The sequence below is a fragment of the Triturus cristatus genome, chromosome 7, assembly GCF_964204655.1.
Source record: "Triturus cristatus chromosome 7, aTriCri1.1, whole genome shotgun sequence".
Lineage (NCBI taxonomy): Eukaryota > Metazoa > Chordata > Amphibia > Caudata > Salamandridae > Triturus > Triturus cristatus.
Genome location: NC_140590.1, coordinates 1,848,662,207 through 1,848,689,831, shown reverse-complemented (window position 1 = coordinate 1,848,689,831; position 27,625 = coordinate 1,848,662,207). Strand labels below are relative to the sequence as shown.

Sequence of the window (27,625 nt, the reverse complement as noted above, 5' to 3'; positions counted from 1 at the left end):
CAGCGGTTGGGATCTGAGCTTGCTGTTGTAATACCATTGTAATCTTGAGATACTAAATTGAAAGATCACACAGATATTGTCTAGGTACATATAACATAGATTATTATACTTAAGTCCTACTGGACTTTGTAGTTGTAGGTTGAAGGGAAGAACACACCCTGACTACAACTACTAGAAAGGTTTAGTAGATACAACTAGTGTAGGTAGGTGCACACACCACACCCTCACTAGATCATGTCTCTGAGAGTAGATCAAGTAGATGCTCTCTCAGGAGGATCAGGTCTGCAAAAGATCCCCTCTAGATATGATACCTTAACATTCCAGGAGATGAGACAGTTGTGTACCTCCAGAGGAATAAAACAGGGTGCAAACCCTACCCTCCTTCAGTTAAGACAACTCCTAGAGGAGTATGATGCTCAGAGGGCATCTCAGGAAGGTGCCCTAGGCACAGAGGAGGGTCTACCCACCCCAGAGGAGTCAGATGGGGCTTCAGATGGGGAGGTAGACAGCCAGAGCCAAGTAAGGAGACTTAGCCAGGCTAACTTAAGTTTACATGGGAGTTTGCATGGGGTCCCCCCATACAGACCCACAAGTAGACATTCACAGAGAAGCAGGAGGGACAGATCCCCTTCAAGGGAATCCATCCACTCCCATGTCTCTAGCATCTCTAATGCTTCCTCTCACAGGGGAATGACTTCACCTGAGAGAAAGGAGCATGCAGCCAGAATGAGGGAGGCTAATCTGAGGATTCAGAGGGAAGAACTTGCCCTTGCCAAAGAGAAGCTTGCTCTGGCTAGAGAACAAAAGTTAAGTGGGTTAGAACCCACTGGTGGCAGCAACATTCCTAGAGATAGGGATAGGTCTTATGACCATAGAAACCTAAGCAAGATAGTCCCCCCATATCAGAATGGGGATGACATCCACAAATGGATGACTGCTTTGGAGAGGGCCTGCAAAGTACAGCAGGTACCCCAAAGTCAGTGGGCAGCTATCTTGTGGCTCTCCTTTTCTGACAAAGGTAGAGACAAGCTCCTCACAGTCAGTGATGAGGATGCAAACAATTACAAAGTCCTGAAGAGTGCTCTGATAGATGGGTTTGGCTTAACCACTGAGCAATATAGGTTGTTGTTCAGAGACACCCAGAAGACACAGACACAGGACTGGTCTGATTTTGTGGATTGTGCCACTAAGGCTTTGGAAGGTTGGTTAAATGGCAGCAAGGTGCAGGACTATACAGGATTGTACAACTTGATTATGAGGGAGCAGATCCTTAATAATTGTCAGAACCAGCTTCTCCATCAACACCTGGTAGACTCAGATTTGACCTCTCCCCAAGAATTGGGAAAGAGGGCAGATAAATGGGTCAGGACCAGGATTAGGCCTAAAAATCAGGGTGGTGACCAAAAGAAAGATACCACCAAGCCTCAAGAGAAGGGTGGGGATAAAGCAAAAGAGAAATCTTCCTCAGGGCCCCAAAACTCCACACAGGGTGGTGGGTCCCAAGCTCCCTCCTCTACCACAGTTAAAAAGCCTTACTGCCATGTGTGTAAAACACCTGGGCATTGGAAAACTGACAGCAGTTGTCCACAGGCTAAAAACAAAACTGTTCCTCCAACTACTCCTGTCACACCACCTATTACTGTCAGCAGTAATCCCCCAGGTGGTGGGAGTGCCCCCAAAAATTTGGTTGGGTTTTCTTGGGGAACACAGGGGGATTCTGGCTTAGCCAATTCCCCTACAGCAGCTACTCTTGACTGTGATGGTGGCATGGGGTTTGCCAACTTCACTGCCTGTCCCAACACTTTGGGTAGGTACAGACAGGAACCCTACATCAATGGTAGAAAAGCTGAGGCCTACAGAGACACTGGAGCTAGCATCACTATGGTGGCCCATAGGCTAGTTCCCTCTGAGCAGCTTTTGCCTGGTTTCTCATACCAGGTAACTAACATTGATGGCAAACAGAACAGTCATCCCATGGCAGAGGTATGTCTCAGCTGGGGAGGTGTCACTGGCCCTAAAAGGGTGGCAGTGTCTCCAACCTTGCCTGTGGACTGCTTGCTGGGGAATGACTTAGAACTCTCAGCTTGGGCTGGAGTTGAACAAGACACCCATTCTAAAATGGTAGGCCTTTCCAAAAAGGGTAGTGGGGTTGTGCCAGTCACAACCCCTGTCCAAGTAGCTTTCCTCCCTGAAAAGGTTGGAAGGGCAGTGGTAGCCACAGCCCAGGCACAGACAGACTTCCCTGTAGAAATTGGCAGAGCGGTGACAGTCACAGCTCAAACACAAACTGAGTGCCTTCCTGAAAAGGTTGGCAAGGCTGTAATGGTCTCAGCCCACACTCAGACTGATATAGGTGTAGTGAAGCCTGAAACTATGGATCACTCCACACAAACAGAGAGTAGTGGGGAGGAAGAAAAGTCTCCCTCTCCCCAGACATTAGGAAGAGGTCAGCCTCCTCAGGGATCTGACCTCACCCCTTGTGAAGGAACTGCCCCAGAGGTAGCCAGGCCTGGCCTGGCAGAGCCTCTGATGTCAGTGGCCCCTTCCAAGGTGGGACCCAGTCTGGTGCAGGTAGCCTGCCTCTCTCTACCCTGCCTCAGTCAGCCCAGGGCTGCAGAGGTCAGGGAGGCCAGTGGACCCCAAGAGGGCCCCTGTCCACAAGAACCCCCCCTTCAAAAGAATGAGGATTGCCTGGTTAGTTGCCCTAGCCAGGTGATGGGTAAAAACATTCCTGAGGGATCCCCTTCACAGGTAGTTAGGGACCTCCCCCAGAGGGATTCTGTTGGGCACAGGCAAACATGGGACCTTAGGGCCCCAAACCTGACCTGTCCCTCCAGTAAGCCCACAAAAGAGACCCAGCCTCCAGCTTTAGGTAGCCAGAGGCTGACCCTGAGAGCACAGTGCAACTCAGTTAGAGAAAGAAAGGCATCCATGGTGGAGGATGATTGGAGGAAGCTGAGGCCTCACTTTGAGGACACTCACTTCAGTACTCCATCTCAACACCAGCCTTTTACTTTGCAAAGACACACCAAAGGTAGAGATTCCCTATGGTGGAGACCCTATGATATCTTTAGGATGAGGGATTGCTTAGTGGACCATGAGACAGGGGGTAACCATGCCAGTGCTGGTTCTTCCTTATATGGCCACTCAGGCAATAGAGGCTTACCTTGTCAAGGCCGGCCTTATCTCCTTTCGTTTGGGGGGGGGTTGTGTAGGAAGGTGGATATCTGACTATGGTTACCCCCAACTTTTTGCCTAGTGTCTAGCTGGTTTTTCGACTTAGTTGGCCTGAGATCCTGCCATTCAGGGTCTCAGGCTGTCTGCTCTCTCTTTAAAATGGACTCCATGTACCCTAGGTACATAACCAATTGGTAAGGATCACCTTATTGGACCCTGTACAGTGTACCCTAGGTACCCAGGGCATAAGTGTACCCTAGGCCTCCCAGGGGCTGCAGCATGTATTATGCCACCCCTGGTCTGGCCTTCCAATCAGACACAACTGGCTGATCACTCAGCTGGGGCAAGGTCGTGTAATCACCCCTTGCTTAGATATAGTATGCCTATATCTACCCTTATATATAGACACATGTGTACCTATCAGTCACTCCTATGGCAGGCCTTAACAATCCTGGAGGCAGAGTGCTTGGTAACATGTGAGATGGTGCTCTAGCATGAGCTGAGCCTGTCTGCAGCTTTCGGAACCATGTCCTTATAGCTGTTCTATGATATGGCCTACCATATACTCTTAAAGTGCCTTATAATCTTAAACGGTTATGGTAACTATGGTTTGGCTTTATCAAAACATGTCGTGTAAGGTGTCTAACACTTTGGAATAATACCCCCATACCATTTCTGGTGATGAGGATATTATTCCTCCCTTCTAGAGGGAGAGACATGTTAAAATCCTACTTTGCTGTTTATCTCTAACCAAAGCCTCAGCATCACAAAATGGATGCTGCTGCCACAGACACAAGTCTGACCTCCTGCAGCTGGGAGTGATCCCAGCCAGGGAGGCCTGGACAATAGGTTTCCTGCTTGGGGAGGTGCTAGCACCTCCCCAGACAGCCTTTAGTGTATTGGGGCAGGGTGGGCTGAAAGGAATGAGACATGCCTGGGGCACACAAGGTGTTCCTTGCATAGTCCAGTTCAAACCGGCGCTGGGGCACTCCAGCCCCAGCACTGGCGCGAAACTGGACAAAGGGAAGTGGGTGTAACCACCCCCTCCCAGGTCCCACCCATAAGGCGTGACCTAGCAGGTATCCCAGCCCCCCAGATTAGTATAAGAGTGGGAGTTGGGCCTCAAGACTTTAGATTATCCTGAACCTGCAAAACTGAACAGAAACTCTGGACCTTCGACATTCGACGAAAGAAGAAGACTGAAGAATCTCCCTTGTAGCCAAGGAGTGGCTACCCTGTGCAAACAGGCACCATCAAGAGACTACCCTTTGCTTTGCGACCGTTCTACGAGGAACCGACTGCAGAGCCCGACCAGAGCCTTGACTTCCAGACTTCTCCGACCCTCATCCACATCTGCAGCAGAGCTGAGATCCGTGGAGGCGACGAGCGACGTGGGACCGGCTACCTGGGAAAAGTGGCTAGTAACTTACAGCGCAGCTTCTGAGGCACCCTCGAAGTTGTGCACCGGGGATTGAGAAGCCCCAACCCCAAGCACCATCTGCACCGAAGATCAGCCCCCCCACACTCCACGAGTCCTGCGTGGGGCCCTTCAGCATTTTCCTGCTTGCCGCGTCTGTCCGGTTGCTTGCCCGCTGGCTAGTGGCCTCTGTGACGACGCACCCTGAAATCTTCTGCGCTGGTTTGGCTCCTCCAGACTGGCTCCCGCTTCTCTGCAAAGAAGAAGCACCCCAGACCTTCCTGGTCTGCACCAGAAGCAAGTCCTTTGTTCTTCGTGGGTTCCGCTTGCCAAGGCTTGGTGAGTCCTAGTCCAACTTCGACGCCGCCGACAGCAAGAGCCTTCGTGGGACAGCTCGCCTCCTGGTCCTGGTCGTCCTCGACGCTTCCTGGTCCTCCTGGCTGCAGCGACAAGCTTCACCTTCACCTGCAACTCTTCACGACATCGCCTGGTTCCTTCCTGGTTCCACGTGGTCACTGGCTAGTGACCTTGACTCTGTCCCTTCTGCTTGCAGGTTTCTTCTCTTCTTGATCCCAGCCTTGGGATCCACCGGACACTCTCCCCTGACTGCCTGTCAGCATCTTTCTTCAGGCATCCATAGGAGTCGACGACGAAAACGACGCATCTTCACTGTGAGAAGTTGGCCTGATGTATGATGTCACTAGTTATAGTGTACACCTTATATCAGTCCAAATACCCTTATGGTGATTGGTTGTAAAGTCAACCTTATAGACCAGCTATCCTAGTGGTAGCATGGACAAGAGCAGTCTTAGGCTAAACTCTGAATGGCATGTGAAGCCAGCTGTGATACCATATATAATCCCTTGAATACCAAATGAAAGGACACCACAACAGATATATATATAAAATAAAGTGTATTTATTCTAAGCAAACCCTCAGCACTCTTTATGAGTTTAGAGGTAAGTACAACACAGTCTTATTAATGCATACAGTAAGTCACACAGGTAAGTAATACAGTTAGGCCCTAGGGGCCACGCAAACCATATACTAAATAAGTGGTATAAGAACCACTGTCACGGAAGTAGAATAGGCCTAGGCCTAGGGAATCGCTGGGGCAACACTACACTAGCGTTAGTTAGGGAGTGGGAGGCCCACGGGATTCGTGTGCAGAGTGGAAACACTCACGCGTAATGCGTAAAAGTCAATAGCAATGTTACAGTTTAGAAATAGATAGATTTAGGACACTTCCGGAGTAGCTAGGAAGTTGAGACTTGAAAACTAGACACTAGGATAGTCACTATCCTGATGAGCACCGGAGTACCCAAGTTACCTAGCCCACAGGCTGCGGGTGCATAGGGGTGAAGATGCGTCGTTTTCGTCGTCGACTCCTATGGATGCCTGAAGAAAGATGCCGACAGGCAGTCAGGGGAGAGTGTCCGGTGGATCCCAAGCCTGGGATCAAGAAGAGAAGAAACCTGCAAGCAGAGGGGACAGAGTCAAGGTCACTAGCCAGTGACCACGTGGAACCAGGAAGGAACCAGGCGATGTCGTGAAGAGTTGCAGGGGAAGGTGAAGCTTGTCGCTGGAGCCAGGAGGACCAGGAAGCGTCGAGGACGACCAGGACCAGGAGGCGAGCTGTCCCACGAAGGCTCTTGCTGTCGGCGGCGTCGAAGTTGGACTAGGACTCACCAAGCCTTGGCAAGCGGAACCCACGAAGAACAAGGGACTTGCTTCTGGTGCAGACCAGGAAGGTCTGGGGTGCTTCTTCTTTGCAGAGAAGCGGGAGCCAGTCTGGAGGAGCCAAACCAGCGCAGAAGATTTTAGGGAGCGTCGTCACAAAGGCCACTAGCCAGCGGGCAAGCAACCGGACAGACGCGGCAAGCAGGAAAATGCTGAAGGGCCCCACGCAGGACTCGTGGAGTGTGGGGGGCTGGTCTTCGGTGCAGATGGTGCTTGGGGTTGGGGCTTCTCAATCCCCGGTGCACAACTTCGAGGGTACCTCAGAAGCTGCGCTGTAAGTTACTAGCCACTTTTCCCAGGTAGCCGGTCCCACGTCGCTCGTCGCCTCCACGGATCTCAGCTCTGCTGCAGATGTGGATGAGGGTCGGAGAAGTCTGGAAATCAAGGCTCTGGTCGGGCTCTGCAGTCGGTTCCTCGTCGAACGTTTCACAAAGCAAAGGGTAGTCACTTGATGGTGCCTGTTTGCACAGGGTAGCCACTCCTTGGCTACAAGGGAGATTCTTCAGTCTTCTTCTTTCGTCGAATGTCGAAGGTCCAGAGTTTCTGTTCAGTTTTGCAGGTTCAGGATAATCTAAAGTCTTGAGGCCCAACTCCCACTCTTATACTAATCTGGGGGGCTGGGATACCTGCTAGGTCACGCCTTATGGGTGGGACCTGGGAGGGGGTGGTTACACCCACTTCCCTTTGTCCAGTTTCGCGCCAGAGCTGGGGCTGGAGTGCCCCAGCGCCGGTTTGAACTGGACTATGCAAGGAACACCTTGTGTGCCCCAGGCATGTCTCATTCCTTTCAGCCCACCCTGCCCCAATACACTAAAGGCTGTCTGGGGAGGTGCTAGCACCTCCCCAAGCAGGAAACCTATTGTCCAGGCCTCCCTGGCTGGGATCCCTCCCAGCAGCAGGAGGTCAGACTTGTGTCGTGGCAGCAGCATCCATTTTGTGATGCTGAGGCTTTGGTCAGAGGCTAACAGTTGAAGTATGATTTTAACATGTCTTTCCCTCTAGAAGGGGGGAATAATATTCTCATGTCCAGAGATGGCATGGGGGTATTATTCCCGAGTGTTAGACACCTTACACGACATGCTTTGATAAAGCCAAACCATAGTTACCATAACCGTCTAAGATTATAAGGCACTTTAAGAGTATATGGTAGGCTATATCATAGAACAGCTATAAGGACATGGTTCCGAAAGCTGCAGACAGGCTCAGCTCATGCTAGAGCACCATCTCACATGTTACCAAGCACTCTGCCTCCAGGATTGTCAAGGCCTGCCATAGGAGTGACTGATAGGTACACATGTGTCTATATGTAAGTTAGGTATAGGAATACTACACCTAAGCAAGGGGTGATTACACGACCTTGCCCCAGCTGAGTGATCAGCCAGTTGTGTCAAAATGGAAGGCCAGGCCAGGGGTGGCACAATACATGCTGCAGCCCCTGGTAGGCCTAGGGTACACCTATGCCCTGGGTACCTAGGGTACACTGTACAGGGGCCAATAAGGTGATCCTATCCAAATGGGTTATGCACCTAAAGTACATAGTAGTAATTTAGAGAGAGAACAGCAGGGCTGTGGGTCTGATTAGCAGGCCCACAGCCACATCTAAGTCGTAAACCAGTAAAGCAAAAGCAAAAAGTGGGGGTGAACATAGAAAGCAGACCCTACTCTCCTACACAACCCCCCCCCAAACTTAGGGACATTAAACTAACCTTGACCAGTTGAGTCTTCATGTTCTAAGTGGAAATATCTGGAGAGTCCATCTGCATTGGCATGGTCAGTCCCAGGTCTATGTTCCACTGTGAAGTCCATCCCCTGTAGGGAAATGGACCACCTAAGAAGTTTGGGATTTTCACCCTTCATCTGATTTAGCCACAAGAGGGGCTTATGGTCTGTCTGAATCTTGAAGTGAGTGCCAAACAAGTATGGCCTCAGCTTCTTCAGGGCCCAAACCACAGCAAAGGCCTCCCTCTCAATAGCTGACCAACGTTTCTCTCTAGGGGTCAGCCTTCTACTTATAAAAGCAATGGGCTGGTCTTGACCATCTACATTCAGTTGTGAAAGAACAGCTCCCACACCTAACTCAGAAGCATCTGTCTGGACAATGAACTCTTTGGAGTAGTCTGGACTTTTCAGAATAGGTGCACTGCACATGGCCTGCTTCAGGTCATCAAATGCTTTTTGACAGCTTGCTGTCCACTGAACTTTCTTTGGCATCTTCTTGGAGGTCAAGTCATTAAGTGGTGTCACTATGGACCCATAGTTCTTAACAAACTTTCTGTAGTACCCAGACAGGCCCAAGAAAGCTCTGACCTGAGTCTGGGTAGTTGGAGGAGCCCAGTCCTTTATGGTCTGGATCTTGCTCTCCAGTGGTTGAACCTGACCCCCACCAACTAGGTGGCCCAGGTATACAACCTTGCTCTGCCCTATCTGGCACTTAGTGGCCTTGATAGTGAGGCCTGCCTTTTGCAGGGCCTCTAAAACATTCCTCAGGTGGACCAGGTGATCCTCCCAGGTGGAGCTAAAGACAGCAATATCATCAAGATAAGCTGCACAATAATCATCCAACCCAGTAAGGACTTGATTCACCAGCCTTTGGAAAGTGGCAGGTGCATTCTTCAAACCAAAGGGCATTACCACAAATTGATAATGTCCTCCTGGGGTCGAGAAAGCAGTTTTGGCCTTTGCACTCTCAGCTAGTCTGATTTGCCAGTAGCCTGCTGTTAGGTCAAATGTGCTCAAAAACTTAGCAGCTGCCAGTCTGTCAATGAGCTCATCTGCCCTAGGTATTGGGTGGGCATCTGTCCTAGTGACAGCATTGAGACCTCTGTAATCCACGCAAAACCTCATCTCTCTCTTACCATCTTGGGTGTGAGGTTTTGGCACAAGGACTACAGGACTAGCCCAAGGGCTCTCTGAAGGTTCAATGACTCCCAGCTCCAACATCTTTTGTACCTCAACTTTTATGCAGTCCCTGACATGGTCAGGTTGCCTGTAGATTTTACTCTTCACAGGCAGACTGTCACCAGTGTCCACCTCATGGGTGCACCAGTTTGTCTGACTTGGGGTCAGAGAGAACATATGTCTGTAGGCCTGCAGAACTTGTCTGCAGTCCTGTTGCTGATGGACAGTGAGGCTGTCAGAAAAGACCACACCATCAACTGAGCCATCATCAGGGTTCTGAGTCAACAGGTCTGGGAGAGGGTCACTCTCTTCCTCCTGCCCCTCATCTGTAGCCATGAGTAGCCCCATGTCTGCCCTGTCAACATATGCCTTCAATCTGTTGACATGAAGCACCCTGTGGGGGCTTCTGGGAGTCCCAAGGTCCACCAAGTAGGTGACTTCTCCCTTTTTCTCAACAATAGTGTGGGGTCCAGACCATTTGTCTTGGAGTGCTGCTGGGGCCACTGGCTCCAACACCCACACTTTCTGTCCTGGCTGGTAAACAGTCAGTACAGCCTTTTGGTCATGCCAAGCTTTTTGGAGTTCTTGGCTTGCCTCAAGGTTTTTAGAAGCCTTCTTCATATACTCTGCCATCCTGGAGCGGAGACCAAGTACATAATCCACTATGTCTAGTTTGGGTTGTCTGAGAGGTCTCTCCCATCCTTCCTTCACCAAACACAGGGGTCCTCTTACAGGATGCCCAAACAAAAGCTCAAAAGGGCTGTAGCCAACCCCCTTTTGTGGGACCTCTCTGTAAGCAAACAGAAGGCAGGGTAAAAGGATGTCCCATCTTCGCCTAAGCTTGTCTGGTAATCCTTTTATCATTCCCTTTAGGGTCTTGTTGAATCTCTCAACAAGCCCATTGCACTGTGGGTGATAGGGTGTGGTGAACTTATAGTTAACACCACACTCCTTCCACATTGCAGTCAAGTATCCTGACATAAAGTTGGCACCTCTGTCAGAAATGACCTCCTTTGGAAAGCCCACTCTGGAGAATACTCCAAGCAGGGCCCTTGCCACAACAGGAGCTGTTGTGGTCCTCAGGGGAATTGCTTCTGGGTACCTGGTGGCATGGTCCACTATCACCAGTATGAATCTGTGCCCAGATGCTGTTTGTGGGTCCATTGGTCCTACAATATCTATGCCCACTCTTTCAAAGGGGACCCCCACCACAGGTAGTGGTATGAGGGGGGCCTTTGTGGTGCCACCTGATTTGCCACTGGCTTGGCAGGTGACACAGGAGCGACAAAACTCCTTAGTATCTTCTGACATATGGGGCCAGTGAAAGTGAGGGACAAGCCTGTCCCAAGTCTTGTTCTGGCCTAAATGTCCTGCAAGGGGAATATCATGGGCCAAGGTTAGAAGGAAGCCTCTGAACTTCAGTGGTATGACCAACCTCCTGGATGCACCAGGCTTGGGGTCTCTAGCCTCTGAGTACAGTAGCCCTTCATCCCAATACACTCTATGGGTACCTTGAGCATTCCCTGCAGCCTCAGCAGCAGCCAGCTGTCTGAGGGGTTCAAGAGAGGGGCAGTCTAATTGAGCCTGCCTCAGATCTGCCCTGGAAGGTCCCCCTGTCCCAAGAAACTCAACCTGATCAGGTTCAAGTTCTTCTAGGACAGTTCCTTCAGGGCTCTCAGAACCATCCTCCTGGGAGGGCTGATCCACCACCTGAGGCAGGGGGGAAGGCATAGCCTTAACCCTACTGCTCTTTCTCTTGGATTGTGACTGGTCCATAGTTTCAGGATCCAGCACTTGTTCAGTGTTGCACTTTTTGGCCTGTGACCTGGTCACAGCAAGGACATGTGCATCTATCCCCAGCATTTCTGCATGGGTCCTATACTCCACTTCAGACCAAACTGAAGTTTCAAGATCATTGCCCAGTAAACACTCTACAGGAAGGTCTGAACTAACAACAACTTTCTTGAGGCCAGTTACCCCTCCCCAGGAGAAGTTAACAATAGCCACACTATGGGAGGTAGTGGCATTGCTAGCGTTGGTCACTAGGTAATTCTCACCTAGTATGATCTGTCCAGGGTCCACAAAAGCAGGTGTCACCATTGTGACACTAGCCCCAGTGTCCCTGTAGGCCTGAGCCATTCTTTGGTTGATAAAAGGTGTCTGTCTGTACTTGCCCAGGTTACTGGGGCCTACAGTAGAGGACAAAGCTAAGTCCCCATCACAGATCAGGACAGCCTGAGTAGGCACTCTGACTAGGCCAGAATCCTCCTCAGTTCCCAGGGTTAACCCTACTACACCCTTTTGCTGGGAACCACCACTTACAGCTGAACTAGGGGGTACAGTTGCCTTAGGGGCAATGGTGGCTGGGGGCTTATCCTTTTTGGTGCACTCACTAAACCAATGTGAGGTAGACTTACAATAGTTGCACCATGGTTTCTTTTGGCCTTCTTTCTTCTTATCCTTTTTGGAACCACCCTCCCCCTGAGCCTTTTGGGGGCCTGGTGAAGACTTCTGGTCTTTTTGTTTCTGCTCATTACCCTTCTGGTCTGCCTTTTTCTGATCACCGCCCTGGTTCTGGTTTTTCTGCTTAACTCTAGTCCTGACCCATCTATCTGCCTTCTTTCCCAATTCTTGGGGAGAAGTCAGATCAGAATCAATCAGGTGTTGATGCAATAGCTGGTTTTGACAGTTGTTAAGTATTTGTTCTCTCATGATCAAATTATACAATCCTGTATAGTCCTTAACCTTACTTCCCAATAGCCAGCCTTCCAGAGCCTTAGTGGCACAATCTACAAAGTCAGTCCAGTCCTGAGTCTGTGTCTTCTGGGTATCCCTGAACAACAACCTGTATTGTTCAGTGGTTAGGCCAAACCCATCAATCAGAGCACTCTTCAGGACAGTGTAATTATCTGCATCCTCATCACTAACTGTGAGGAGCTTGTCTCTTCCTTTCTCAGAGAAGGAGAGCCACAAGATAGCTGCCCACTGACTTTGGGGTACCTGCTGTACTTTGCAAGCTCTCTCCAAAGCAGTTATCCATTTGTGGATGTCATCCCCACACTTGTAGGGAGGGACAATCTTGCTCAGGTTTCTATTATCATAGTGCCTGTCTCTATCTCTAGGAATGTTGCTGCCACCAGTGGGTTCTAACCCACTTAACTTTTGTTCTCTAGCCAGAGCAAGCTTCTCTTTGGCAAGGGCAAGTTCTTCCCTCTGAATCCTCAGATTAGCCTCCCTCATTCTGGCTGCATGCTCCTTTCTCTCAGGTGAAGTCATTCCCCTGTGAGAGGAAGCATTAGAGGTGTTAGAGACATGGGAGTGGATGGATTCCCTTGAAGGGGATCTGTCCCTCCTGCTTCTCTGTGAATGTCTACTTGTGGGTCTGTATGGGGGGACCCCATGCAAACTCCCATGTAAACTTAAGTTAGCCTGGCTAAGTCTCCTTACTTGGCTCTGGCTGTCTACCTCCCCATCTGAAGGCCCATCTGACTCCTCTGTGGTGGGTAGACCCTCCTCTGCGCCTAGGGCACCTTCCTGTGATGCCCTCTGAGCATCATACTCCTCTAGGAGTTGTCTTAACTGAAGGAGGGTAGGGTTTGCACCCTGTTTTATTCCTCTGGAGGTACACAATTGTCTCATCTCCTGGAATGTTAAGGTATCATACCTAGAGGGGGTCTTCTGCAGACCTGCCCCTCCTGAGAGAGCATCTACTTGATCTCCTCCCAGAGGCATGATCTAGTGAGGGTGTGGTGTGTGCACCTACCTACACTAGTTGTATCTACTAAACCTTTCTAGTAGTTGTAGTCAGGGTGTGTTATTCCCTTCAACCTACAACTACAAAGTCCAGTAGGACTTAAGTATAATAATCTATGTTATATGTACCTAGACAATATCTGTGTGATCTTTCAATTTAGTATCTCAAGATTACAATGGTATTACAACAGCAAGCTCAGATCCCAACCGCTGCTCACCAATGTGAGAAGTTGGCCTGATGTATGATGTCACTAGTTATAGTGTACACCTTATATCAGTCCAAATACCCTTATGGTGATTGGTTGTAAAGTCAACCTTATAGACCAGCTATCCTAGTGGTAGCATGGACAAGAGCAGTCTTAGGCTAAACTCTGAATGGCATGTGAAGCCAGCTGTGATACCATATATAATCCCTTGAATACCAAATGAAAGGACACCACAACAGATATATATATAAAATAAAGTGTATTTATTCTAAGCAAACCCTCAGCACTCTTTATGAGTTTAGAGGTAAGTACAACACAGTCTTATTAATGCATACAGTAAGTCACACAGGTAAGTAATACAGTTAGGCCCTAGGGGCCACGCAAACCATATACTAAATAAGTGGTATAAGAACCACTGTCACGGAAGTAGAATAGGCCTAGGCCTAGGGAATCGCTGGGGCAACACTACACTAGCGTTAGTTAGGGAGTGGGAGGCCCACGGGATTCGTGTGCAGAGTGGAAACACTCACGCGTAATGCGTAAAAGTCAATAGCAATGTTACAGTTTAGAAATAGATAGATTTAGGACACTTCCGGAGTAGCTAGGAAGTTGAGACTTGAAAACTAGACACTAGGATAGTCACTATCCTGATGAGCACCGGAGTACCCAAGTTACCTAGCCCACAGGCTGCGGGTGCATAGGGGTGAAGATGCGTCGTTTTCGTCGTCGACTCCTATGGATGCCTGAAGAAAGATGCCGACAGGCAGTCAGGGGAGAGTGTCCGGTGGATCCCAAGCCTGGGATCAAGAAGAGAAGAAACCTGCAAGCAGAGGGGACAGAGTCAAGGTCACTAGCCAGTGACCACGTGGAACCAGGAAGGAACCAGGCGATGTCGTGAAGAGTTGCAGGGGAAGGTGAAGCTTGTCGCTGGAGCCAGGAGGACCAGGAAGCGTCGAGGACGACCAGGACCAGGAGGCGAGCTGTCCCACGAAGGCTCTTGCTGTCGGCGGCGTCGAAGTTGGACTAGGACTCACCAAGCCTTGGCAAGCGGAACCCACGAAGAACAAGGGACTTGCTTCTGGTGCAGACCAGGAAGGTCTGGGGTGCTTCTTCTTTGCAGAGAAGCGGGAGCCAGTCTGGAGGAGCCAAACCAGCGCAGAAGATTTTAGGGAGCGTCGTCACAAAGGCCACTAGCCAGCGGGCAAGCAACCGGACAGACGCGGCAAGCAGGAAAATGCTGAAGGGCCCCACGCAGGACTCGTGGAGTGTGGGGGGCTGGTCTTCGGTGCAGATGGTGCTTGGGGTTGGGGCTTCTCAATCCCCGGTGCACAACTTCGAGGGTACCTCAGAAGCTGCGCTGTAAGTTACTAGCCACTTTTCCCAGGTAGCCGGTCCCACGTCGCTCGTCGCCTCCACGGATCTCAGCTCTGCTGCAGATGTGGATGAGGGTCGGAGAAGTCTGGAAATCAAGGCTCTGGTCGGGCTCTGCAGTCGGTTCCTCGTCGAACGTTTCACAAAGCAAAGGGTAGTCACTTGATGGTGCCTGTTTGCACAGGGTAGCCACTCCTTGGCTACAAGGGAGATTCTTCAGTCTTCTTCTTTCGTCGAATGTCGAAGGTCCAGAGTTTCTGTTCAGTTTTGCAGGTTCAGGATAATCTAAAGTCTTGAGGCCCAACTCCCACTCTTATACTAATCTGGGGGGCTGGGATACCTGCTAGGTCACGCCTTATGGGTGGGACCTGGGAGGGGGTGGTTACACCCACTTCCCTTTGTCCAGTTTCGCGCCAGAGCTGGGGCTGGAGTGCCCCAGCGCCGGTTTGAACTGGACTATGCAAGGAACACCTTGTGTGCCCCAGGCATGTCTCATTCCTTTCAGCCCACCCTGCCCCAATACACTAAAGGCTGTCTGGGGAGGTGCTAGCACCTCCCCAAGCAGGAAACCTATTGTCCAGGCCTCCCTGGCTGGGATCCCTCCCAGCAGCAGGAGGTCAGACTTGTGTCGTGGCAGCAGCATCCATTTTGTGATGCTGAGGCTTTGGTCAGAGGCTAACAGTTGAAGTATGATTTTAACATGTCTTTCCCTCTAGAAGGGGGGAATAATATTCTCATGTCCAGAGATGGCATGGGGGTATTATTCCCGAGTGTTAGACACCTTACACGACATGCTTTGATAAAGCCAAACCATAGTTACCATAACCGTCTAAGATTATAAGGCACTTTAAGAGTATATGGTAGGCTATATCATAGAACAGCTATAAGGACATGGTTCCGAAAGCTGCAGACAGGCTCAGCTCATGCTAGAGCACCATCTCACATGTTACCAAGCACTCTGCCTCCAGGATTGTCAAGGCCTGCCATAGGAGTGACTGATAGGTACACATGTGTCTATATGTAAGTTAGGTATAGGAATACTACACCTAAGCAAGGGGTGATTACACGACCTTGCCCCAGCTGAGTGATCAGCCAGTTGTGTCAAAATGGAAGGCCAGGCCAGGGGTGGCACAATACATGCTGCAGCCCCTGGTAGGCCTAGGGTACACCTATGCCCTGGGTACCTAGGGTACACTGTACAGGGGCCAATAAGGTGATCCTATCCAAATGGGTTATGCACCTAAAGTACATAGTAGTAATTTAGAGAGAGAACAGCAGGGCTGTGGGTCTGATTAGCAGGCCCACAGCCACATCTAAGTCGTAAACCAGTAAAGCAAAAGCAAAAAGTGGGGGTGAACATAGAAAGCAGACCCTACTCTCCTACATTCACCCCTATGCACCCGCAGCCTGTGGGCTAGGTAACTTGGGTACTCCGGTGCTCATCAGGATAGTGACTATCCTAGTGTCTAGTTTTCAAGTCTCAACTTCCTAGCTACTCCGGAAGTGTCCTAAATCTACCTATTTCTAAACTGCAATATTGCTATTGACTTTTACGCATTACGCGTGAGTGTTTCCACTCTGCACACGAATCCCGTGGGCCTCCCACTTCCTAACTAACGCTAGTGTAGTGTAGCCCCAGCGATTCCCTAGGCCTAGGCCTATTCTATTTCCGTGACAGTGGTTCTTATACCACTTACTTAGTATATGGTTTGCGTGGCCCCTAGGGCCTAACTGTATTACTTACCTGTGTGACTTACTGTATGCATTAATAAGACTGTGTTGTACTTACCTCTAATCTCATAAAGAGTGCTGAGGGTTTGCTTAGAATAAATACACTTTATTTTATATATATATCTGTTGTGGTGTCCTTTCATTTGGTATTCAAGGGATTATATATGGTATCACAGCTGGCTTCACATGCCATTCAGAGTTTAGCCTAAGACTGCTCTTGTCCATGCTACCACTAGGATAGCTGGTCTATAAGGTTGACTTTACAACCAATCACCATAAGGGTATTTGGACTGATATAAGGTGTACACTATAACTAGTGACATCATACATCAGGCCAACTTCTCACAAGCACCACCCCAGACAGGCCTTAGTGTATTGGGGCAGGGAGGGATGAAAAGAATGAGACATGCCTGGGGCACACAAGGTGTCCCGTGCATAGTCCAGTTCTAACCGGTGCTGGGGCTCTCCAGCCCCAGTCCTGGCGCAAAACTGGATAAAAGGGAAGGGGGTGTAACCACCCCCTCCCAGGTCCCACCCATAAGGCGTGACCCAGCAGGTAACCCAGCCCCCCAGATTTGGGTAAGAGTGGTAGCTGGGCCCCAGGAGATTAGATTATCCTGAACCTGCAACTTGAACAGAAACTCTGGACCTTCGACATTCGACGAAAGAAGAAGACTGAAGAATCTCCCTTGTGGCCAAGGAGTGGCTACCCTGTGCAAACAGGCACCATCAAGAGACTACCCTTTGCTTTGCTGAAGTTCTACGAGGGACCGACTGCAGAGCCCGACCAGAGCCTTGACTTCCAGACTTCTCCGACCCTGATCCACATCCACAGCCGAGCTGAGATCCGTGGAGGCGACGAGAGACGTGGGACCGGCTACCTGGGAAAAGTGGCGAGTATCTTCCAGTGCAGCTTCTGAGGCACCCTCGAAGTTGTGCACCGGGGATTGAGAAGCCCCAACCCCAAGCACCATCTGCACCGAAGATTAGCCCCCCCACACTCCACGAGTCCTGCGTGGGGCACTTCTGCATTTTCCTGCTTGCCGCGCCTGTCCGGTTGCTTGCCCGTTGGCTAGTGGCCTTTGTGACGACGCATCCAGAAATCTTCACTGCTGGTTTGGCTCCTCCAGACTGGCTCCCGCTTCCTTGCAAAAGAGAAGCACCCCAGACCTTCCTGGTCTGCACCAGAAGCAAGTCCTCCGTTCTTCGTGGGTTTCGCTTGCCAAGGCTTGGTGAGTCCTAGTCCAACTTCGACGCCGCCGACAGCAAGAGCCTTCGTGGGACAGCTCGCCTCCTGGTCCTGGTCGTCCCCGACGTTCCCTGGTCCTCGTGGCTGCAGCGACAAGCTTCACCTTCACCTGCAATCTTCACGACATCGCCTGGTTCCACGTGGTCACTGGCTAGTGACCTTGACTCTGTCCCTTCTGCTTGCAGGTCTCCTCTCTTCTTGATCCCAGCCTTGGGATCCACCGGACACTCTTCACTGACTGCCTGTCAGCAACTTTCCTTCAGGCATCCATAGAAGTCCACGACGAAACCCGACGCAAGTTCACACCTATGCACCCGCAGCCCGTGGGCTAGGTAACTTGGGTACTTCGGTGCTCACAAGGGTAGTGACTATCCTAGGGTCTAGTTTCCGAGTCTCGACTCTCTAGCTACTTCAGAAGTGTCCTTAAACTGTTAATTGCTAACAACTACTATTTCTATCGACTTTTACGCATTACACGTGAGTGTTTCCACTCTGCACCTGAATCCCGTGGGCCCCCCACTTTCTAACTATTGCTAGTACAGTGTAGCCCCAGCGATTCCCTAGGCCTAGGCCTATCCTATTTCCGTGACAGTGGTCCTTATACCACTTACTTAGTATATGGTTTGCGTGGCCCCTAGCGCCTAACTGTATTACTTACCTGTCTGACTTAATGTATGCTTAAATAAGACTGTGTTGTACTTACCTCTAATCTCATAAAGAGTGCTGAGGGTTTGACTAGAATAAATACACTTTATTTTATATATATATCTGTTGTGGTGTCCTTTCATTTGGTATTCAAGGGATTATATATGGTATCACAGCTGGCTTCACATGCCATTCAGAGTTTAGCCTAAGACTGCTCTTGTCCATGCTACCACTAGGATAGCTGGTCTATAAGGTTGACTTTACAACCAATCACCATAAGGGTTGTTTGGACTGATATAAGGTGTACACTAGAACTAGTGACATCATACATCAGGCCAACTTCTCACAATGTGTAGATATTACAAGCTAGAAACCAGGCCTAGGCCCATTCCAGTTATATAACATATACACCTCTTTTTGTAAAAGAGACCAAATAAAACACACAACCAATCAGATTAGCCTCACCCTTTAGAACCCTCCTGAGAGAACCTCAGACCTTCAGATTTTCGTAGCCGTAGTGCTATAGGGTAACCATAAAACGCAAAAGGCTGAGCTTTTCCCAGGGGAGAGGGTGGCTCGCATGTGAATCTATGAAGGATTCCAATACTGGAGAACTAAAGTTACAGGTAAGTAACTTGTTTTCTTACTCCAGTATTGGAACTTTCATAGATCCACATGCTTTAATCAGAGTAGCTAGCAGTTATGAGCACATTGTTTGGTCTTATTGTCTTGAAGAACCATACATAATATATAGAAAAAGATGGAAAGGAAACCATTTCTTCAATTCTATGCTTTGTAAAACATCAAGACTACATTAAGCTTAATCCTACAGAAAATGTAAAGAAGTAGCAAGAAAACAAAAGGCATCATCAAAACTTATATGCAGACCCTATAGTCAGAAATTATACATTTATCAAAGAATGTGCGAGGATTTAGGAAAGAAAAAGAAGGAGGGATGAGAGGGAAACCGCACCGCTAATGAAACAAGTTCCTCAGGACTGTTTGGCTCACTGCAGTATCACTGTGCGTTGAAGAATGCAAGCAGTAATATCTGGTAAAAGTATGGATGCTCTTCCAGGTAGCCGCTCTGCAGATATCCCTGATGGGTACCCCACCAAAGAGGGCCGTAGAGGAAGAGACTGCCCTCGTAGAGTGAGCACAAACCTTTCCCTGGAGGGGTTTCCCAGCCAATAGATGACAGTACTGGATCGAGCTGGAAATCGAACGTGCAATACCTTACTTAGATAGGGGAAAACCCTTACGAGGAGCACTATAACCCACAAAGAGCTGAGGTGACTTCCTGAAGTGTTTAGTTCTTTGAAAATAGAGTTTTAAACAACGCTGAATGTCCAGAGAATGAACCGATCTCTCAGCCGGAGTAGTGGGCTGAAGGAAAAAAGTCTTAAGAACCAGGGGTACATTCAGATGAAAGTCCGAAGGCACCTTAGGGACGAACTTGGAGTTAGTACGAAGAACCACTGTATCATTTTTTAACTGAAGAAAGGGCTCCTGAATTGTGAGTGCCTGCAATTCGGTAACTACTTCTTGCAGATGTTAGCACCAAAAGAAGAGACACCTTCCAAGAAAGTAATTTTAACTCAGCTTTATGGATAGGTTCGAAAGGATGTTTCATTAGCTGAGCCAAGAACAGATTAAGGTGCCAGAGTGGGAGAGGAGGTTTGATCGGATGAAACACCCGAAAAAACCCCTTCATAAATTGTTTAATTATCCTTGCTTACCATAGAGAAGGGCCTGAAGAAGTTCTTCTGAAACGAGAGATGGCTGCGAGATGAACCTTGATGGATGTGTGAGCTAAACCAGCTTTTGCCAAGGAAAGGAGGTACGGAAGAATCTCCTGAGCCGAGGAAGAGAAGAACAATTGTTACTTACCTGTAAACAGGTGGTTCTCCAGTATTGGTGTCTTTCATAGATTCACATGCTTGAATATTCCCCGTCGTCGGAGTGGGAGTCCCACGGTAAATAAAATAGCAATATATATATATATATATATAGTAAAATATATACACAAGTAATCATATAATTAGCGCATGTAGGTGTAAAACACACATAGTGTACCTATAAGAGAAAACTCCATAGGAATACAATGGAGAGAGACAAAAGACCTTTGTAGTCTATCTCTGTCATTATGTAAGTCCGAACTCCAGCCAATCAGGCGTCAGCCCCTCTCTAGAACCTTCTCCTCAGAGCTTCTCACCTCAGATTTTCGTAGCACAAGAGTGACTGTAAAGTGCATGAGGAGAAGAGAGCCTCTGAAGGGAGGAGGGAGGGTCGCATGTGAATCTATGAAAGACACCAATACTGGAGAACCACCTGTTTACAGGTAAGTAACAATTGTTCTTCTCCAGTATTAGGGTGTCTTTCATAGATTCACATGCTTGAATATAGAATAGCTAGCAGTAACAATCACCATTGTTTCCATGCCAAAATAGATTCAACATATATAGATAATCAATCTTCTTATGCATAAAAACAGTATTGAACAACTGTAACATTGTAAATGCATAATATACATATATGGAAACAATATGGAGGCGGGAGGAAGAGGCTCACCTTACTTAAAAAGATTGCGCAGCACTGCCTGTCCCACTGCAGCATCCTCCTCGCTTAAAGTTGCCAAGCAGTAGTGCTTAGTAAACGTGTGTCTGGTCGACCACGTAGCTGCTCTGCAGATGTGTTGCAAAGATACTCCAGCAAATAAGGCAGTAGATGATGATACTGCCCTAGTGGAGTGTGCCCTCACTGGAGACTGCAGAGGCTTATTTGCCCTTTGGTGACAAAAGACAATAGCTGCCGAGATCCAGCGTGCAATCGTTGGTTTAGTAACCTGACGTCCTTTATGACAGCGTCCATATGCTATAAAAAGTTGATCGGATTTCCTGAAATAAGCTGTCTTACTGATGTAGAACTTAAGACACCGCTTGACGTCCAAAGAATGTAATCTTTGTTCTGCAGGTGTCTGAGGATTGGCAAAAAAGGTCTTTAATATTACTGGCTCATTAATGTGAAAGTCAGTAGGCACCTTGGGTAGAAATGATGGATTGGTGCGTAACACTGCAGCATCCGGTTTGAACTGCAGGAACGGAGGTTTGATGGTAAAAGCATGGATGTCACTGACACGACGAGAAGACGTTAGTGCCAGAAGTAGAGCTACTTTCCAAGTGAGATATTTTAGGTCGGCCTTGTGAATGGGCTCAAACGGAGGTCTCATCAATTGTGCCAACACAACGTTGAGGTGCCACAACGGAGGAGGACGCCGAACTGGCGGAAATTTCCGGAATAGGCCCTTAAAGAATTGGCGGATTATTCTTGAGGAACAAAGGGAACTTGATCCATCTTGCCGGAAACGGGAAATGGCTGCTAGAAAAACCCTTAGGGTTGCATGCGACAGTCCAGAACTGGCTAGGTGCAAGAAGAATGGTAGCAATTGCTCTGCCGTGGAATGTATCGGATGAACTCCGTTAGCAGCACACCAATGGCAGAATCGTTTCCATTTAAACTTGTACGTCCTGATTGTAGAAGGTGCTCTTGCCTGGGCCAAAATATCCCTACAATCCTGGGGGATGTCTAGGTGGGCGAACTCATGGTGTTCAGGTTCCATGCTGATAAGCTCAGTGAGGAGGGATTTGGATGACAAATTCTCCCTTCGCTCATTGTGAGCAGATCCGTCCGATGTTGCAGGAGGATTGGCTGGCATTGGGACAGGAGGAGCAGTTCTGAGAACCACGCTTGCTGTGGCCAGCGCGGGGCTATTAGGATCAGGTGGCAAGGTTGTCTCCTCATCTTCCAAAGAACCCGAGGTATGAGGGGTATTGGAGGAAAGGCGTACGCAAATAGATTGCACCAGTTTATCAAAAGGGCATTCCCTTGTGATTGCTTGTGGGGATGCCAGCTTGCGTAATTTCGGCATTTCCGGTTCTCCGGCGTGGCAAAGAGATCGAGTTGCGGACGGCCCCATAGTTGGAATATCCTCTCTAGAGTGGGTTGGTGTAACTCCCACTCGTGGGTCGACGAGGAGGACCTGCTCAGGGAATCCGCTAGGACATTGGATACTCCTGGCAGGTGGACTGCCGTAAGCAAGATCTGATGACTGAGAGACCAGTCCCAAATTCTTTGAGCTAGCCTGGAGAGACTTGGGGATTTTGTTCCGCCCTGTTTGTTGACATAGTGCATACAGGTTGTGTTGTCTGTCTGTATTAGCACTGACTCTCCTTGGAGCAAAGGCAGAAACGATTTTAGAGCCAGAAAAATCGCCATGAGCTCCAACTTGTTGATGTGCCAAGATCTTTGATGTGTGGACCATCTTCCCTTCACAGAGAGATCCTCCAAATGAGCGCCCCATCCTTCCAATGAGGCGTCTGTTGTGAGTGTTCTGTCCGGTGGCAGCGACAGAAAGGACATGCCTTCCGTCAAGTTGGCTGGAATTGCCCACCATGCGAGTGCTGACTTCATCTGATCTGTGACACATATCATGTCGTGGAAAGATCCCGTTACCTGACGCCACTGAGCATCCAGAGCTTCCTGTATAGGACGTGTCCTCAGCCGGCAATGAGGGATCAAGGCAATGGATGATGACGCCATCCCCAGAAATGATTTTAATAGTCTCACAGAAACTGACTCTCTTGATCTGATCAGAGCCACCAGTCGCAGCATCTTTTTGAGACGCTCCTGGGAGAGGAATGCCTTCGCTGACACAGTCTCCAGAGTTGCGCCCAGGAAATCTCTTTGTTGGTACGGATGAAGTTGGGATTTTTCCACATTTACGGACAGGCCTAAAGAGCGAAACACGTTCTGGCACAGAAGAGTGTGTTGTCGCAGGTGAGTGCTTGACTGAGATTTCAGGAGAAAATCGTCCAGGTATGGAAATATTTGCACTCCCTGGAGGCGCAAATACGCTATTACTGGAGCCAGTACCTTCGTGAACACTCGAGGGGCCGAGCGCAGGCCAAATGGTAACACTTTGAATTGGTAATCGTGTTGACCCACTCGAAAACGCAGGAACTTTCGATGCCGCTGTAAAATAGGGATATGAAAATAGGCATCCTGGAGATCTATCGTCGCCAGAAAATCTTCCTGCAAGAGTAAGCGCAAGATGTCTACCAGCGTCATCATACGGAAGGATTGGCTCTTTATATATTTGTTTAGTGCTCTTAGATCGAGGATGGGCCTCCACTCTCCGTTTTTCTTTGTGATCAAAAAGAACCGGGAATAAAAACCTTTTCCCTTCTGAGACACTGGTACCAGTTCTATAGCTCCTTTTTGCCTTAAAAGTCGTACTTGATGCAACAGTTCTTTCATGTGAGCTGGTGGCGGTCCGGAGGGTGGAGTGGGAGGAGGGAATTTGGTGAATTCTAAGGCGTGTCCCTTCTTCACAATGTCCAAAACCCAACGGTCCTTTGAGATGGAGGACCATTGGGAAAAGAACAGAGAGATTCGACCTCCAACCTTGTCTGTCCGGTAAGAGTCACTGTCTCTTTGATGCGGTTCCTCTGTATGAGGATTTTCCTCTATATGACTTGGAGGTTTGCTGCCGTGATGTTTGCTGTTGCTGTCCATAAGAGTAACGGTTGGACCCTTGATTGTAAGGTTTGTATTGTTTATTGTCTCTTCGAAAACTTGAGGAGGTGCCGCGTCCGCGTGCACCACGAAAATTACTCCGCTGAAATTGAAGGTTTCCTAGTGATCTAGCTGTTTCAGTGTCTTTCTTTATGGACTGTAGAGCTTCATCGACGTGGCTCCCAAATAAAGACTCGCCGTCATATGCCATGTTTAGGATCATGGACTGAACCTCCTGACGAAAGGATGTAGATTTTAACCATCCTTGCCTACGCAGAACAGCCGCTCCGGCAAGCTGACGGAAACCCATGCAGGCAATGTCTACTGCACAATCGATTATTTCCGCCGATGCCGCTTCTCCCTCTTGGAGCAACTTCATTGCCTCCACTTTAGATGGCTCTGGTAACTCCTGAACCACATCCGAGATATCAGCCCAAACTTGTCTGTCATATCATCCCAGGATGGCCAAGGCATTAGCTGCTCTAACCACCGTAGAGGCCATAGAAGAGAATTTACGCCCTATGGCATCCATCCGACGTCCGTCACGATCCCGAGGTGATAGAAGATGCCGGATTTTTCGCCTTACGTTGCGCTGCCTGCGTAACGACCGACTCAGGTTTAGCCTGACCCGTGAGGCATGCTGGGGTTCCTATTGGTGCCTTATATTTCTTTTCTAATCGAGGCACCTGAGCTGGCAAGGTATTCGGTGTCTGCATTAATTTCTTGCCTTCTTCCCAAATAAACTCAACTATGGGAATAGCATGAGTCTGTTTGTAGGGTTGATTCTTGAAATCATAAAGGAAGCAATCTTCCTCCCTGCGCTCCGTTGTTAACTTAAAACGGTGTGATGCCCTTTCCATCAGTTGGTGAAAATTGGCTATGTCCACTGGAGGTGAATCCCCTGTTACTATCTGTGAGGGGGATGGTGTTTGTGCCTGGTAATTGTCCCACTCCGCCATATCATCATCATTGTCATCTACATCCCCATCATCATCTGGGATTTCACCCTCTTCTGTGTCCTGAGGGCCTTCCTCTACAGGCTCATAATGAGGCAACAACCTTTCCGGAACCTGTCGTGGAGGTACAGGCGGCATCTGAGGAGCAGGATTTACAATAGGTACCGGTGGAATAATTGCTGGAATCACCGGGGTTAACGGAACCTCTGAACGTTGAGGGGATAGAGGGAACCGTTGGTTGTAGTCGTCCAACATGCGTTGGAGATTAGTAATAAGCGACAGAGGAAGAGTCGCCGTTTTATGCTTCGGAGGGGCCTGGTGTATATATACCGGATCCTCATCCTCACTACTGACATCCTGGCACTTAATAACCAAGTCGGATGGACTTTGTGCCGTTCCGAAAGACTCCGGTAACCCCTCGGATTCCTGATCCGAATCTGTAGCGAATAATGGTGAGGGAGGCTGTGCAACTCCCAAAGGAATATTATGTTCCTGGCTCTCCGAGCCCACAGTAGGAGGTAATGGTGTCCAAGAAACTCCTTCCCTTCTTGTTTTCTGGGTAGCCGCCACACCGCTTATTCGTACCCTTACGAATGTCTGTGGAGATGTACTCGTCGATGGAGCCGTCGTCGAAGGAATGATGGTCGACGGAATTATCGTCGACGAAGTCTGTGGCAACAAAATTGCCGTCGTCGGATTCGCCGTCGACGGAGCCGGAGGTCTTCGTAGACAAGGCTTTCGTCGACGGAACCACCGTCGACAGTGTCGTCGTCGGGATCTTCTTTTTCTTCGCCGACGGAATGGGCGCCGACGAGCTCGACGACGTCTTCGTCGACGACACAGTCTTCGTCGACGGAACCTTTACCTTCTTCGTCGACGTCGAAGTAATGGGCACAACAGAAGTCACCGCCCTTGAAGAACTAATGGTAATCGTCGACGAGGATAACGTCGACATAACGCTCGTCGACGACGAAGCAGCTGACGTCGTCGTCGGGGTCACCGTCGACGAGGTAGAAACAGCAGATCTCGTCGTCGGGAGCATCGTCGACGAGGCTGACAAGTTTTTTCCCGAGGAATGGGAAGTAGACGCCTCAGCAGCCTGAGAACAGTGTCCCTTAGGCGACAAAGCAGTAGGTGAAACCACAAAGGTGGCAGTTGTCAGAGGCAAAGCCAGCTTCTTTTTCTTCAGGAAAGGAGATGGTAACTCCTGCACACTACTGCGCTTAGAGGCTGGTTGAGAACGACCAGAAAAGAGACTTTCCACATCAGAGAGAGGGTTATCCTTGTCCTTCAGTCTCTGTAGCCATAATAGCAGGCGGCCTTCTCTGTCCTATAGAGTTTTTGTAGAAAAAGTTCTACAAAACTTACATTTTGCCACCTCATGGTCAGGATATAAACAGTAAATACACTTACTGTGTGGGTCCTCAGAGAACAAACGCAGTTTTCCACATGAAGAACATGGTCTAAACAAAGATTTCTTACTAGAAGACATCCTCACTGACAAAAACTGAGCAGAGCTCAGGGAGACTCCCTGTCACACGACGTGCGGTAGAAAATCTGAGGTGAGAAGCTCTGAGGAGAAGGTTCTAGAGAGGGGCTGACGCCTGATTGGCTGGAGTTCGGACTTACATAATGACAGAGATAGACTACAAAGGTCTTTTGTCTCTCTCCATTGTATTCCTATGGAGTTTTCTCTTATAGGTACACTATGTGTGTTTTACACCTACATGCGCTAATTATATGATTACTTGTGTATATATTTTACTATATATATATATATATATTGCTATTTTATTTACCGTGGGACTCCCACTCCGACGACGTGGAATATTCAAGCATGTGAATCTATGAAAGACACCCTAATACTGGAGAAAGGATGAACTCCCAAATTCTGGTCCCAGAGACAGAACCTCTTCCACTTCAAGCCGTATGTCTTATTCGTACTCTGATCACAAGCCTGGGAAAGGATCGCAGAGGCAAGATGGCGGCCGCGCCGCTGGCCGGTTGAGCGTGCTGCTCCTCACTCCCCTCATCTTTGTTACAGACGCTGTGATTCTGCTTTGGCCGATTCTGCTTTGATGATGACTAGATGAGATTGAAGGAAAAAGAACGAACTGTGGAAAACTCCTGATGTGCTGGCGGCTGTTGCTGTTCCGTAAGTCCCTTCACCGGCCCTCTTATCTGGATTGCTGCTGGTTCATGCTGAGGCTGCCTGACTACGGAGCACAAGCTATGGCGACTAAATTGTCATCGCGCACAGCAGGACCACGAACTGCTGCACCGCAGACCGGCACGACGGCTAAAACACGGTTGGCCGCTAATGCCGCTAATGCTGCTTTAAACAATTTTTTTTTAACCTTACCCGACTCTGAAGGGGCTCGGAGGTATATTCAACCACGGTCAGTAGCAGCGATGGAAGCCTCGGGACAGGGTACAAAAAGCTCGATGGATGGTTTTCAAGGCGCGGAGAAAGTGCAGAGTCCGGCAATACCGGCTATACCGGCGATGTTCACACAAAAGGTGAGCAGAAAGAAACGAAAGAATGAGACCGCTACCTGGGTGAATCAGGGTGAGGATTCGGATGGCCCGGTGTGCAATGAAGGTACTGTGACAGTGACGAGTGGGGAGAATACAAAATCGGGGGTAGCGGAAGATATTGTTTTGCCTCCAGTCTCGATTCATTTAGCTACCCTGCAGGGTGCTGAGCCGGGTGGTAATGCATTTACAGATGGCATTCTGGGAGATGAAGTCCAGTTAGCAGATTTAATTAAACAGCCTGTTGATAATGTCTCTTTAGCATTTGTGGATGACAGTGGAGGAGCTAGAAATACTATAAATGAGAATGCCAGGATTGATGAAAGGACCGCTGTCGCTACGGATCCTGTTGTGGTCTTTAATGTGGCAGACA

General features: G+C 49.1%; 1 protein-coding gene across 5 annotated transcripts in view; it reads right to left on the bottom strand.

Annotated features, from left to right (window-relative positions):
- LOC146813428 (glyceraldehyde-3-phosphate dehydrogenase-like) overlaps positions 1-27,625 on the bottom strand; it is a 516,507-nt gene that overhangs the window by 208,401 nt on the left and 280,481 nt on the right. The gene's annotated exons all lie outside the window — the stretch shown is intronic.